Here is a 14,758-nt window from a genome sequence, read left to right on the forward strand (position 1 = left end):
GAATATGAGAGCCGTAGATCTCTCTCCCAGTTCAGGAAATGTGCCTTTTTGGACAAGTGTACATCTCCTATCACGGTTTTGTAAATTGAACTTGTGGGAATCTGTGAAACTCCTTGCGCGCAAAGCATATAATTGAGAAGATCAACCGAAGCATTACAACTCTGTTGGGCCACTTAGCTAAAAAGTGAGGAATCCTAGTATATTTATACTGGTAAGAGTCTGGTAAATCAAAAGAGACCTGTAGGCCTGAAAACGACCTCAAAACATCATTATCATAGAAATCATTTAGCACCTGTATCCCCGCTTTCCGCCAACCACCCACCGAGAAATCGGCTATATAGTATTGCAGGATCTCTATGGGGACCTGTACAATTCTCCACGTTTGGATAGATGATTTCAGTGTCAGCGCTGTGGGAAGCGGAAAGCTATCATCTATAGCATGTAGTAAAAGGAGAATAAAGTGGATTTCCTTTATTAAGGTTCACTTCTATCTGTTGCCAGCTAGGGGTCTGTTCTTGACTACACCAAAATCTCAACTGTTTAAAAACAAAGGAGTCGTAGTATCCCTGAAGATTTGGAACTCCCAAGCCTCCGTGGGATCTATGACTATAAAGTATAGAGGCCGCTATTCTGTGAGGGCCTTTATTCCAAATAAATGAAAGCATTTGAGACTTAAATTTTGCTATGACTGAGGTGGGTATAGGGATGTGCAGAGTACGAAATAGATATAAAATCTTTGGAAGCACCATCATTTTATTTTATTTCTGCGAAGGGATCCATTACCATTAAGAAAAGGAAAGGGGAGAGAGGGCAGCCTTGACGGGTGCCGTTAGTGATTTAAAAAGGGGAGGAGAGGGAGCCATTAACCAATACTCTAGCGGAGGGGGTGGAGTATAGAGCTTGGATCGCATTTTTAATAGGGCCCCGGAAGCCGAACTTAGCCAGTACCGCTGACGCAAATCCCCAGTGTATACGGTCGAACGCCTTCTCTGCATCCAAGGTTAGAAGCAGAGAAGGCGTCGTCAACCCACCAGCTTTTTGCAACAGGCCTAATATCCGACGGGTACCATCCGGCGCCTCTCTACCCTTTGTAAAGCCCACTTGGTCACTATGTATTAACAAAGGCAAAATTTTCAAAAGCCTATGGGCAAGCAATTTTGCATATAGCTTTACGTCGCAGTTGAGGAGAGAAATCGGGCGGAGGTTTGCAGGGGAATCTGTCGCTTTACCTGGCTTCGGGATGGTAACAATCGTAGCCTGTAGCATTTCCGATGGGAATTGTTCTCCAGCTAACACCTTATTAAAAAGCTGAACGAGATGCGGTTGTAACAAGGGGGAAAACAATTGATAGTATTCATTGGAATACCCGTCAGGGCCAGGTGACTTATTTAATTTAAGAGATCTGATCGTAGCATCTATTTCAGAAGCCGAAATTGGGGAATTCAACTCTGCAATTTGTTCACTATTTAAAGAGGAAAGATGGACTTTTTGGAGAAAAAGAGTTAATTTTCTCTAAGGACGGTTGGAATGTAGATGGATCTTTATTCAGGTTGTATAACTTAGAATAATATTGGTTAAAGGCTTCTGCTATCTCATTTGGATGTGTAATTCTCGAAGTTTTATCGGGGGCTATCAGGTAGGGGATATTTATCTTGTGTTAATGGTTTTATTTTCCTCGCCATTAACCTACTCGGTTTATTGTAGGATTGATAGTATGAAAGCCGCATAGAGGTTAATTGGCGATCGTAATCCATTTGTAGGGTGGAGTGAATTTCATGTCTTAAGGACATTAAATTCTTGTGAAGAATTAAGGAAGGGTCTGATCTGACTTGTTCTTCTAGCCTAGCTTTTTCATCTAGAAGAGCTGATAGCTTAGCCTCACGGGCTTTCTTGAAGTGTGAGCTCTGTTTTAGCAATTCCCCTCTAATGGTTGCTTTGTGAGCCTGCCAAAGGGTAAAAGAGTTAATGTTTTCTGTATTATTGAAAGAAAAATACTCTGCTATGGCAGATTCTGTAAGTGGTTTATATTTAGGGTGCCGCAGGAGAAAGGTATTATTCCTCCAAGATTTTTGAGTATTAACAGGCAGAATTTGGGAGATTGAACACGAAATTGGTGCATGGTCAGACCATGATGTGATCCCAACAGAAGATTTAGAGATCCTGGATAATAGTGGCCTATCAGAGAGAAACAGATCGATTCGGGAGAACGATCTATGTCTCGCAGAATAAAAGCTAAATTCTTTCGAATTTGCGTTTAAACATCGAAATGTGTTATAAAGCGGATTGTCTCTCAGCCACCGCCCCAGGGTTGGGGCTTTTAGCCTACCAGAATTTGATGAGTCCAGATTCCCATCCGGCACTATGTTAAAGTCCCCACAAATCATTAGATATCCCTTATGTATAGTACGTGTCTTCCTCAGGATTTTGTTTAAGAACCTTATCGGGGATTTATTGGTGGCGTAAACATTGACCAGGGTCATTGCAACCGAACCCACTAAGCCTACCAGAACAATATGTCGTCCCCCCTCGTCAATTAACACTTTCTCAACTTGAAAGCCCAGGGAGTCTTTAATTGCAATAGCCACCCCTGATTTTTTCTTATTAGAGTTGGCTAGTATTATAGTAGAGAAACCTTTACGGGAACAATCTGGGTGCTTATTGCGTACAAAATGTGTTTCCTGGACACATAAAATATCTGTTTGCGAGGAGCAAACGTCTTTCCAGAGTGAAGATCTTTTATAAGGGGAGTTCAATCCTTTGGCATTAATAGACAATACCTTAACTGCCATAGAAATGGAAATTACCTAAGAGCTGAATACATAATAGATTTCTTACATATCTAAGCTGAAGTGGTGAAGGAGTTACAAGCATATGACCATCAAAAAGAGAAAAAAACAAAAGGACAAAAAAAAAAAAAAATCGAACATTAGCAAAGAGTCAACCTGTGAAGAGAACAGAGGTTAGCAAACAGAACCAAATCGGTCTGGTCTGAAGGAGGTTACAAGAACCCTGGACCAGAGAAATCGGGGATGAACAGTTTGGCCTTACTCCGCCATCCCGATTATTAATAACAAATTGGCTAGGAGGATATAGTGGACCATGAAGGTAGTACATTCAGGATCAATCTCCCACTGAGGTCCAGTCCAGAGCCACATGGGTGTTGGATTTCTTTCTTGTTGGAACCGGCGATGTTGATCTTCCAGTGTTCCAAGATTTAAGCAGAGAATCACCTTCTTCAGGGTTCCTGATAACGAACGTTTTCCCGTCTCTGTGTATCAGAAGCTTCAGCGGGAATCCCTACTTGTATGGAATTTGGAGATCCCTCAATACTTTGGTTATTGGGGAGAGCTGTTTTCTGGCTTGCAATGTTGCTTGCTAAAGATCAGCGAAAATTAGAATGTCCTGAAATGGAGCTGGTAAATTGCGATTTTTCCTGACGTAGGAAACTAGCTCTTCTTTTATGCAGTAAAAGTGGAAACGCGCAATAACATCTTTGGGCGTTGCAGCTGGTAGATGTTTAGGTTTGGGCAGATGATGAGCCCTATCAATCAAGAGCAATTGAGGATCTTTATCTGGGAATACCAACTGGAGCATTTCTCCCAAATATTGTTGCAGGTTAGCCGGGGGTATTGTTTCTGAGATGCCCCTGAATTTTAAATTGTTGCGCCTATTTCTGTCCTCCAGGTCAGCCATTTTAGCTCTCAACCCTGCCACTTCATCTTCTAGAGAATAATGCGCATCAATAAGGTCGTTGTGGGAGCTGGTTTATTCCCCCATTTTATTTTCAATGTGATTCACCCTGGATCCCATATAATCCAAGGAGGAAGTAATAGAGGAGGCCACTTGTTGCAGCTGTGATATGATGTACAGCCGTCATCATCGCTTTTAGTGAGTTTTCTGACACTGTTTGATCAGAACATACAAAATTCTGCAGAGGATCCAACACCGCGTCCATTTTAGTTGTGGTCTTAGCTACAGCAGGGGATCGGGGCCTATCTGAGGGGGTAATACTGCTTGCCACGGTGCCAGCTATGAAGTCATTCACCGGCGTTATGGAAATCATGGCGTCCCCTTGTTCAGGCCTAGAGGCATCATGGTGTTCATTTCCCCTTGCATTGGATCGATGTAGCGTTTGCGATTGCTTGTCTCGTCCTTCTGTGTCGCTGCAGCTGGCTGACGAAGGAGGAGAGATTCTCCTGGCTGTGGGTGAAGAGTTGTTCTTGGCCTCCTGCAGCGCTGGTGAAGAGACGGTGTGTAGTGGCGGGAAGCCGCCATCAGGCTTCTGAGCAGAAAAAAAAAGTCAGTGAGGTGTCAGAGACCCGGACGAGAAGCTTTCTTCCTGGTCATCATGTCACTGTGTAGGTAAGAGCCGATTCGGTAGCTCAGTCCCTCTTTTGCCAAGGTGCTTTGGGTCGCTTATCAGGGATGGTGAAGCGGAGCTCCCTCACCAAGCCGCCATCTCAGTCGGCAACAGGCCACTCCCCCCGGGAGCCAGAGTTTTTTTAACCATCTCCCCGTTCAAAAAATCAATTCAATAAATGGACCCCAGATTGGGGACGTAACAGGGATTAAACTGATGAGAAGAGAACTACAGAAAATACCACTCATATCGGGTGTCACAGTAAATTGCACGGCGCAGACGCAGTGACCGTGGATTCAAACAAAGGGGAGGGAGCCAGCGTTTTTTTTAACCATCTCCCCGTTCAAAAAATCTATTCAATAAATGGACCCCAGATTGGGGACATAACAGGGATTAAACTGATGAGAAGAGAACTACAGAAAATACCACTCATATCGGGTGTGAGAGTAAATTGCAAGGCTCAGACGCAGTGACCGTGGATTCAAACAAAGGGGAGGGAGCCAGCATTTTTTTAACCACCTCCCCGTTCGAAAAATCAATTCAATTCACCTTTCGGGGACCCTTGGTGTTGTGCATGGCTGGGTGGAGGAAGAAACCTTCAATGACATCAACGGGACATGGCTAGCTTGGTATCCAACCTTGTGCAAATGGGGAGTTTGCGGTTGGGCAAATGGGCAAATGGACTGTTTGCGGTTGTTTGCGGTGCATTAAAAGGAGAGTTTGGTCTGTCAATGTCTGTGAAGCGGGGCGTAACCCTTACACTACCTGATCGATACAACATCATACCTGATGTTTTAAAGCACGTTATTCCAAACAATTTAGGATTGTTAGGTGATTTATGCCCTTTATGGATTAAAACCCGACTCTGCGTCAACTACGTCATTTTCCATGGGAGTTTTGCCATGGATCCCCCTCCGGCATGCCACAGTCCAGGTGTTAGTCCCCTTGAAACAACTTTTCCATCACTACTGTGGCTAGAAAGAGTCCCTGTGGGTTTTAAAATTCGCCTGCCTATTGAAGTCTATGGCGGTTAACCCGGTTCGCGAACATTTGAAGAAATTCGCGTTCGACGTTCTCTACATGTAATGGCATCATGTAATAGTGGCATCATGTAATAGTGGCATCATGTAACAGTGTGACATCATGTAACAGTGTGACATCATGTAACAGAGTGGCAACATGTAACAGAGTGGCAACATGTAACAGAGTGGCAACATGTAATAGCACGACATCTTGTAATAGAGTGGCATTATGTAGTAGACTCAGAAAGCCCTCATGCAAATTAGGCTACATTCACATGACTGTGTCCATTTTTAACAACTAATTTTTTAATGGGCGATTTCTAAAAGACTGTTGAAAATGGCTTCCTTAAATTGAATGGAGGTCGGCAGTTTATGAAAATAGCCGAAATAGGCACTATTTGTTGACGGCCGTTTTTCCCAGGCCCAGTGAATAGCCCCATAGACTTCAATTTGGCCATTTTTCAAAATCCTGTGAATGTAGCCTGATCGGTCAGTAGGTTCACCCAACATTTATCTAATGTGCCCTAACAAGCCTTAATTACTAATGAAAGTAAACACAAAATACGTCATCATTTGAAAACATTGTATATTGATAAATGATTATATAAATACATGCGAATTTGTTAACTGTGCAGTACCACAAAGTACAAGATAAATACATTAATACATGAGGAATGATCAATAAATATAGTCTTTATTAGTGTTTGTTAGCATCTCCTTAGAGGGCATACATACTACACACAGAATAACAAGCAATTATTTAGAGGGCTGACTTTCTAACATAAGGGAACGACCCCATTGTGCGGTCGTGTGGCGGTTGCGGTGCAGCTGCAGTACAGACCAAAAGTTTGGACACACCTTCTCATTCAAAGAGTTTTCTTTATTTTCATGACTATGAAAATTGTAGATTCACACTGAAGGCATCAAAAACTATGAATTAACACATGTGGAATTATATACATAACAAACAAGTGTGAAACAACTGAAAATATGTAATATTCTAGGTTCTTCAAAGTAGCCACCTTTTGCTTTGATTACTGCTTTGCACACTCTTGGCATTCTCTTGATGAGCTTCAAGAGGTAGTCCCCTGAAATGGTTTTCACTTCACAGGTGTGCCCTGTCAGGTTTGATAAGTGGGATTTCTTGCCTTATAAATGGGGTTGGGACCATCAGTGGCGTTGAGGAGAAGTCAGGTGGATACACAGCTGATAGTTCTACTGAATAGACTGTTAGAATTTGTATTATGGCAAGAAAAAAGCAGCTAAGTAAAGAAAAACAAGTGGCCATCATTACTTTAATAAATGAAGGTCAGTCAGTCAGCCGAAAAATTGGGAAAACTTTGAAAGTAAGGGCTATTTGACCATGAAGGAGAGTGATGGGGTGCTGCGCCAGATGACCTGGCCTCCACAGTCACCGGACCTGAACCCAATCGAGATGGTTTGGGGTGAGCTGGACCGCAGAGTGAAGGCAAAAGGGCCAAGCTCATCAAGAGAATGCCAAGAGTGTGCAAAGCAGTAATCAAAGCAAAAGGTGGCTACTTTGAAGAACCTAGAATATGACATATTTTCAGTTGTTTCACACTTGTTTGTTATGTATATAATTTCACATGTGTTAATTCATAGTTTTGATGCCTTCATAGTCATGAAAATAAAGAAAACTCTTTGAATGAGAAGGTGTGTCCAAACTTTTGGTCTGTACTGTATGCTGCAGTCGAGTACTTCATGTACGGGCCACAGCAGGCTCTAAGGTTACGTTCACACAACAGTAAAAAACAGATGCATGGTGGCCACTTTTTTTAACGGCCATCACACATTCATTCTAAGAACAATGGTAGTCCATGGGGTTATTCACGCAGCCATTTTTTTTGACGGCCAGTGAATAATGGACGTCAAAAAAATTGAACGTTCTATTTTGTACATTTACATGGACCAACAGCCCCCATACAATTGGAGGGGACTGTTTTTAATGGCCACTTCTCAGAAAGGCATCAGTGAAAAAAACCTGTCAAATACGGATGTTTTTTTCACTGTTGTGTAATCGTAGCCTAATTAAATGGAGTCTGTCACCAGCTTCAGTCATTTCAAACTGTTAATACCACATAGTTGGTCATGCCAAACTAATTTAATCAGTTTCTATGAGGAGGTAAGTTCTAGACTTGACAGCGGCGAATCAATGGATGTCGTATATCTGGACTTCTCCAAAGCATTTGACACTTTACCGCATAAAAGGTTAGTATATAAAATGAGAATGCTCGGACTGGGAGAAAACATCTGTATGTGGGTAAGTAACTGGCTGAGTGATAGAAAACAGAGGGTGGTTATTAACGGTACACATTCAGATTGGGTCACTGTCACTAGTGGGGTACCTCAGGGGTCAGTATTGGGCCCTATTCTCTTCAATATATTTATTAATGATCTTGTAGAAGGCTTGCATAGTAAAGTATCAATTTTCGCAGATGACACTAAACTGTGTAAAGTAATTTACACTGAAGAGGACAGTATACTACTACAGAGGGATCTGGATAGATTGGAGGCTTGGGCAGATAAGTGGCAGATGAGGTTTAACACTGATAAATGTAAGGTTATGCACATGGGAAGGAAAAATGCAAGTCACCCGTACATACTAAATGATAAAACACTGGGTAACACTGACATGGAAAAGGATCTAGGAATTTTAATAAACAGCAAACTAAACAGCAAAAACCAGTGTCAGGCAGCTGCTGCCAAGGCCAACAAGATAATGGGTTGCATCAAAAGGGGCATAGATTCCCGTGATATGAACATAGTCCTACCACTTTACAAATCGCTAGTCAGACCACACATGGAGTACTGTGTACAGTTCTGGGCTCCTGTAAACAAGGCAGACATAGCAGAGCTAGAGAGGGTTCAGAGGAGGGCAACTAAAGTAATAACTGGAATGGGGCAACTACAGTACCCTGAAAGATTATCAAAATTAGGGTTATTCACTTTAGAAAAAAGACGACTGAGGGGAGATCTAATTAATATGTATAAATATATCAGGGGTCAGTACAGAGATCTATCCCATCAGCTATTTATCCCCAGGACTGTGACTGTGACGAGGGGACATCCTCTGCGTCTGGAGGAAAGAAGGTTTGTACACAAACATAGAAGAGGATTCTTTACGGTAAGAGCAGTGAGACTATGGAACTCTCTGCCTGAGGAGGTGGTGATGGTGAGTGCAATAAAGGAATTCAAGAGGGGCCTGGATGTGTTTCTAGAGCTTAATAATATTACAGGCTATAGCTACTAGAGAGGGGTCGTTGATCCAGGGAGTTATTCTGATTGGAGTCGGGAAGAAATTTTTTATTCCCCTAAAGTGGAGAAAATTGGCTTCTACCTCACAGGGTTTTTTGCCTTCCTCTGGATCAACTTGCAGGATAACAGGCCGAACTGGATGGACAAATGTCTTTTTTCGGCCTTATGTACTATGTTACTATGTTACACAGATAACACATGGTACCTCTTTTCGCCACTTCTGTGGCTGCTATATTCCAAAAACAAAGTTTAAACCATATGCAAATTTTGCAGGTGCCCAGAGGTGGTGCAACAAAGAACAAACAACTAGGATGTTCTTTATTCCAGATGCCATAAACATTCATTGATACAGGCATGGGGCGAACAAACAAACAGCGCAGGAAAGTAGCTTGTGGCGACGGCCGTTTCACGCCTTAGCGCTCCCTCAGGTCACTAACTAACTCACCACTTTTTGGTGAGTGCCGCCTAGTTGTTTCTTCTTTGTTGCACATTTGAAAGACTTAGAGGCAGAAGCACTGCACGAGTGGTAGAGAGAACCCAGTCTTAGAGATCCAGTTTTTTTGAAGAAAGGGAAAGAAAGCAGTGCCACCCCTTCTGTGTTCTGGAACTTTTTTCTGCCCAGGGGTGGTGTTTTCTGCTCCAGTTGCCCTGGCCCCCGGTGTTACTCGGAAAAAACTCCTCCCCTCTGTCTCAGTTATCCTGCCCAGTACCTATCTTCAGTGTGTGCCTGTGAACACCAGCACCAGCCCATGCATGCTCCACACGATACCCACTGTGGGCAGCGGCATTGTTCAACCTAATGTGTGTGCGCCGCTTACTGGCCTCTCTTTTGTACAAGCAGCCAGCACATTTCCAGTAAGCGGCGCATGCACATTAGGTTGAACGGTGCCACTGCCCACAATGGGTATCTGCGATAGAGGAGAGGTTTCACCGAGTAACTGCTTGGGGCCTGGGAATTTGGCAAACCCCATTTGCATATAGTTTCAATTTTGTTTTTGGAACAGAAGTGGCAAAAAAGGTACCATGTGTTATCTGTGTGTGACCTGCAATGTGGTATTAACAGTTTGACTTGACTGAAGTTGGTGACAGACTCCCTTTAGACTAATGAAGATCGCACTGTTTAGTCTGAATTGTTAATGGCCATGCTGCAACTTCAATACCACACTGCTATTAACAATGCAGACTGAGTGCGGTCTTCATTAGCTTAGTTATAGCCCACTGCAGTACTTGACCGCAGTGCAGTCACATCACAACCACGACCAGACCGTGTGGTCATACCCCAAAGCCTGTATTAGGCAGGCAGATCAGCAAGCGATAGTCGGGAGGGAAGAGTTTCTTCCAGCAATAGCTTGCTAGCTAGCGGAGGAGACCACAGCTATTACATGCAGCAATCTCCCCCACAGCATGGAGAGGAGCGATTGCTCATCCCCATTCTGTCTAGTGGTTTGCTGGCCACAGATCGCTATTAGACAAAAGGATCTGCTGCCAACAAGCACTGATTTTTATGCATGCTTAAAAAATCAGAACTGTCCGATGAATGAGTGTTTGCTCGTTCATCGGGCAGTCGGCAGCAGTATTAGGCCTCATGCACACGACCGTTGTTTGGGTCCGCATCTGAGCCGCCGTTTTGGCGGCTCGGATGCGGACCCATTCATTTCAATGGGGCCACAAAAAAGATGCGGACAGCACTCCGTGTGCTGTACGCATCCGTGGCTCCGTTCCGCGGCCCCGCTAAAAAAATATAACATGTCCTATTCTTGTCCGCGCTTTGCGGACAAGAATAGGTATTTATATTGCCGGCGCCCATTCCATTCCGCAAATTGCGGAAGGCAACACGGGCGCCTTCCGTTTTTTGCGGACCGCAAAAAACAGCACGGTCGTGTGCATGAGGCCTTACACTGCAGAGTGATCGCTAACGATGGTTCATGAGAACGCTCGTTAGCAAAAGTCCAAACTTCGACATTAAGTTAATTGGCTCAAATCGTGTTTAAAAACTGCACAAGGTCAATAATAATAAAATAAAAAAATAGTTGTACAGTGTTGTGTATTTTACTAGAGACATAAAAGTAAGGTTAGGATAATGAAATTCATTTACACACAAGGCATTTTTTGGTAGGATGTGATAATTTCTTTGAATGAACCCAGCCCACAGCCGCTGCACACAGGAACATTTATTGTGCACGTTTTAGCCTGGATTAGTAAATGCCTCAGAAAGACTCAACATAAGGAGGACAGTCGGCTGACTCCTGACCAGCTGTCCAATGTGTATGGAGGTGTCCCAATTCTCCACTGCTAGAAATAATGATTGAGCATGACTTATTTCAACATGACTATTCCATTCACAGGAGATAAGCCGCTGCCCAATGAGTCCAGTAGCAACTTATACCCCTCTACGCATTGAAAACACATACAAGCGACGAGCCAAGAGTGCATGTGTATGGCAGGAAGAATAGGGAAATCCAGTTTGGCTGACAGCAATCTAAATATTTATGTGCACCTTAGAGAGCTCCGGTCTGCTGGATCAACCCTATTAAACCAGGAATATTGCCTGGTAGGGTTGATCCTGTTAACTGAATTGATACATGTCTTTTGAAAATTGGTTGAGTCATTCCCAAAACATTTTTTTTTTATCCTTTATGCAAAGTCTTATTTCTCAGGATTTACGCAAGACAGCTATCATTTTAATCAGCAGGATCTACTCCACCAGGCAGTACTCCTAGTTTAATAGGGATGATCCTGCTGGCAGGGGCTGTTTAATGTTTAAGCAATATTCCACCTTTGGGCTTTCTCATTAGTGTTTGTGAGACCCATGTTTTATATCTATTCTATTATTTTTTTTACCCAAAATTCGACTGGATCTCAACTAAAAGAAATACAAAAACCCTTCTTAATGTTTTATTCTGTAGTTATATTCACATGTGCCAGAGTGTTGCAGAAAATGAGTTTCATCTGAATGGACTTTTTCTATGTGTGAGTATACACAAGGCATCTTAGATTACAGTTCAGTCTGTAATCAAGTTCCAAATTTGAAATTGAATATGGAGCTCTGAAAAGCTCTTATGAATGATCCCTGCTGATATTTTCGGCCTAAAGGGGTTTAATGGACAGTTGGGTTGAATTTCCTGGATAGTTGTCATAGGGGTATTTCCATCTAATAATATTATGGTATAACACGAAGATCACTATGCCATAACAGTATGACCAAGTGAATGAGGCAATGTTGTAGTTCTGCAGGGAGCATCAATGTGCAGGAAAAATTGATGACGGAGCAGCTGCCCTATGAAAAACATTAATTATGTTTCCACAAGAAAGGTGATACATGTATGATCACTGTGGGTCTCATCATTGGGACAACCACCTCTCACAAGAAAGGGGGCCCATACCCCCAAAATGAAAGGCTGGTTGAGCATGCGCACTGGCACTCCATTCATTCTATGGGACTGTCGGAGATAGCCGCTGGTCTATTTTCAGCAGTCCTGTAGACATCAATGGAGAAGCAGTGGACATGCTCAACCAGCTGCTATATTCAAATAGGGGTATTGGGCCCCTATTCTCGTAAACAGTGGGGGTCCCAGAGCAATTGGACTCCCATAGATCTAATAGACAACCTTAACAGACCATTAGATCTAGGCAAAACATCCATATAAAACATATTCTACTTTACTGTAAAGAAGCTGTCCCATGTAAAAAAGAATGAAGGGTAAGTCCACTTATTAACACCATTTAACAGTTAACCTATAGAATTAATCTACATTCACAGTAAGTCACATTTAGAATTCTTTAGATCCATTCCTTGGCTTGATGTCTTCCCAGATTTGCCGTCAGATCTGCAGATTTGCCTTTAGAATTTCTCACCAGACACTATGCAGTAATCTGATGAAAGACAAACAACCTGTCTAGATGCATTGTAGGAGCTAAGTTGTCCTTGGTGTGTCTGACAACAGAGCTTGTTGACTGTTTCTAATAGCCACCAGCATAATCATTATAATAATACAAACTGTACTCAGGATCAGTATCTATCAGAAGATTATGCATGTGTATTAATTCTACATGTAAACTGTCAAATATATCATATGCTGATATATTTGTATAATGAAGGGCTGCATTACTTTTTGTACTTCCTGTTACTGAATAGAAACATTCTTGTAGATTCAGAGGCAGTAAACACATTCTGACCCAATACTTAATTTACAGAACTGCAATGTGTTACAATGTATCAGAGCACAGAGCTATCTGCCTGCTACTGTGTTATACTCATTTTAGAGAACCTGTTACCATGAAATGCAGTGCAATCTGCTGGCAACATGTTATGTAGAGCCCTGGAGCCATTTTTGCTACTATGCATCAACCATCAAGCCCTCAACTCCCTACTGTATTGCATTGTTATTTATGCTGTTGTGGTCACTTATACTGTTTCATATTGTCGAACTGCATTTATATGTTTCTTGTAATATATCTTATTAATTTACACTGTTATTAAACTACAGTATATTTGCACTGTACAGCCAGCTAATACTGAGAGACTTTATAATTTTCTAAATATGCATAGTTTTAGAGGGAACAAAACAGACAGACTGACCTTCTGACTGTCTGGTTTAGCTCTGTTGTTTCTGTCTGAAAACTTGTTTATGTCTGGAAAAGCTGCTTATTCCCATATACTTGCATTGAATCTCTATAATAGACAGCAATTGTAACAATGTTTCTGTTTAGGCTGTGCTTCTCCACTCCACCCCTAGAAAATTCTAGTTCAGCTAGAAACTGCAAATAAAAAGAGCAGTCAGAGTGCTTAGTTGTCTGCAGACAGGGACCAGTGCTTAGTAGAAGACATTCTGCTAGACTGTATGAGTGATCAGAAGAAGACGCTACGATGGGGATGCTGAGCCACAGACCCTGGGTTACCAGCCCAATGACCAGGGAACCAGCAGGACAACTGAGCCACAGACCCTGGGCCTCCAGCCTTTGGCCAGGTACCAGCCTTCAGAGAGAGAGGGACAGCTAGCTCAGGCCTTTCTTCAGCATGAACCTTTTTTTCGGCTCTGGAGGAAACTGGAGAAGCAAGCTCAGTGCCTTGCCTATATTGTTTGCACTTAAGTTCTCCCAGTGAAGAAGCACCTGACTCTGGACTTATTTCCCATTGGGGTTCACCATGCCTTACCATCTCTTCCAGAGAGTAGCAACATGTGGTGACATCTCAATGGTGTCCGAGTGACCCAGTGTTGTCTTAGGGTCACCCCAAACCCAGCCACTGAAGATGTAGAACAAGAGGTGCTAAGCAGATGTGAGTGACTGACTGCTATTTCTGTATATACACTTACATAGAGAATGTTATCAATTACTGATAACACCTCCCCATATACAACTGAAGTCAGAAAGAGCAGAGTGTTAAAGAGGACCTTTCACTAGAATAAAACATCTAAACTATACAGACATGGAGAGCGGCGCCCAGGGATCTCCCTGCACTTACTGTTATCCCTGGGCGCCGCTCCGTTCTCCCGTTATCGCCTCCGGTATCTTCATATGTTAGGCTCCACCCAGGGGAACCTGCCGGCGTCTCATTCTCCCATGCTGTAGCACTGGCCAATCGCAGCGCTCAGCTCATAGCCTGAGAGGCTTTTTTTTCTCTCAGGCTATGAGCTGAGCGCTGCGATTGGCCAGCGCTACAGCATGGAAGAATGAGACGCCGGCAGGTTCCCCTGGGTGGAGCCTAACTATGAAGATACCGGAGGCTATAACGGGAGAACGGAGCGGCGCCCAGGGATAACAGTAAGTGCAGGGAGATCCCTGGGCGCCGCTCTCCATGTCTGTATACTTAGTTTAGATGTTTTATTCTAGTGAAAGGTCCTCTTTAAATGTTTTACTGAGACTATACCTCAATCTGCCCACCACCTCCTGCTCTATATGATGCTGCTTGCAGATTGTACTGCATTTTGTGGCAACAGATCCTCTTTAAGGGCTAGCTACACTGACACTTTCTAACAAATTGCAGCTTTGTAAAATCAGAACACTGTGATGGAAATGCAAATCAGTTTACAGATCTAGCCACTTAAATATTACAGTTTGTTAAAACATGAATAGTTTATCTTTTTGTGGAGAATAACAA

At 42.9% G+C, this 14,758-nt stretch overlaps 1 long non-coding RNA gene across 1 annotated transcript; it reads right to left on the reverse strand.

Moving 5' to 3' along the window:
• Positions 1–9,230: 9,230 nt before the first annotated feature.
• LOC120981014 lies at positions 9,231–13,405 on the reverse strand. Its single transcript, XR_005774603.1, has 2 exons — positions 10,558–13,405; positions 9,231–10,240 (listed from the first exon to the last, which is right to left on the reverse strand). It is a non-coding gene; the product is annotated as an uncharacterized LOC120981014 (long non-coding RNA).
• Positions 13,406–14,758: the final 1,353 nt, after the last annotated feature.

This window comes from Bufo bufo, chromosome 10 (assembly GCF_905171765.1).
Source record: "Bufo bufo chromosome 10, aBufBuf1.1, whole genome shotgun sequence".
In the NCBI taxonomy this organism is placed as follows: domain Eukaryota; kingdom Metazoa; phylum Chordata; class Amphibia; order Anura; family Bufonidae; genus Bufo; species Bufo bufo.